Source organism: Alligator sinensis, unplaced genomic scaffold, assembly GCF_000455745.1.
Source record: "Alligator sinensis unplaced genomic scaffold, ASM45574v1 scaffold1430_1, whole genome shotgun sequence".
NCBI classification, from domain to species: domain Eukaryota; kingdom Metazoa; phylum Chordata; order Crocodylia; family Alligatoridae; genus Alligator; species Alligator sinensis.
In genome coordinates this window covers 477,841-479,495 of record NW_005842800.1, presented here as the reverse complement: position 1 = coordinate 479,495, position 1,655 = coordinate 477,841, and positions in this window count along the sequence as shown.

Genomic DNA, 1,655 nt, shown 5'->3' with positions numbered 1-1,655 from the left:
GGAAAGAGTCACACAACTAGAAGGAAAACAAGTAGGATGGAACATGACTCTAGCCATGTGAGGTGGACTTTATTTTCATAATTGTCCAGGAGGGAAGAGGGGAACCCTTGGATATATATAAAGAGCACTGCAAACAAGGGCTGAGAAGTGTGGTTTTTCTCTATCTAAAGCTTTTGGGACTCTTCTCTATCTAACGCTTCAAGGAGAAGAGAGGTGCTTATGTGAAATGTATGCACTCTTCCAGGCAGAATGGGATCACAAGAGGTGGAGGTAGACACCTTGTGGGAGAATTTCTGAGTATGGTTGGAGAACCAAAATGGAGATGCATCCTAGCCTACAAGGTGCAATCATAGTGGCCAGAGTGAAAAAGGATCATCTTTGGGGATTTAAATGCCTGAAAACTGTTTGGCTCCAAGTACTCTTCTTGTTTTCCCTTCATTCTTCCCCAGCAGCCCCAAAAGATCAATTTTGGCAATTGTCTCAGAGACTGGATGCAAGTGCTGCAAAACTTGCATTTCTTGGAGATTCTTCTCTCTTGCCCAATGCTCCCTTGAATTTGTCACAGAAGTCTGCCCTGACGCCTACACTGAGGAGTAACTGTCCTTAGTACTAAGTATGTAAATGTTACTGCTGTGCTGTAAAACATGACACTGCCCAAAGCATTCTAGAGATATGAGATTGTAATGGCCCTTTCATGGAATTATTTCTCTGGTGTCTAAAAGATAGTTGGTTGCTAAGGACTGAAGGGCTCCTTTCCTTTACTAATCTGTATAGTGAATAAAACTTGCTCTGTGGATGGAAACTTTAACCTCATTTCACTCCTATCCACTTATTGTGCAGAAGAAATCCAGTAATGAAATTGTTGCAGATTCCAAACTATGCAATTCAGGATCAATGCACTTAATGACACCAATCATTTCAGTTCTGTTGAAGTAGAATATACTTAGATAATGTTCTGTTTTATGAGGCTATAGGAGAAGTACATGATTCCAAACAGGAAAATAACATGTTTTGCTTTCACAAGTGCTTCCTCGAGGGATGTTTTTATTAGCAACACTAACAGCTTGGCCTTTCAGGGAGTTATCAGAAAATAGATAGTTACAGCACTAATAAAAAAGCCTTACCATCCCCTTAAGGGAATGGTTTCATTAGTCAGAGACTGAGGCATGTCTCTGTAGGTTATGATCTTGCCTCTTATAAACTACAGCAGGTTTGGGTCTGTGTTTGGCCCACCTGTCATGATGAGTAACCTGCAGGTGGCTGAATGGGTAGAAGGTGGCCAGGAGCTGGAGCTGGAGCTCTCCTTGGGACAGAAGCCACCCAGTTGCAGCTCACCCCACTGAGAGTGGCACAGCAGGGACAGAAGGAGAAAGAGTCACTTAAAGTGGGGGGAGCTGAGCAGCAACCACTGGGAAGCTGTGCATGCTGGCTGGGGCTGGGGCAGAGTTGCAGTGCTAGTTGCTCTGGGCTGGAGTGAGCAGGCTTCGGCCCCATGTGGAGAGCTGCAGGGGCAACCATGCAGATGGAAGCTGCACTGCCCAAGCGAGCTCTGCTGCACCCCCCCTGCCACTTCCTTCCTCCCCCAATCACTGGCTGGCTCCCAGGCCCTAGCACTCAGGCAGCCCCTCCCACACCTATGCGTACACACCCTCCCC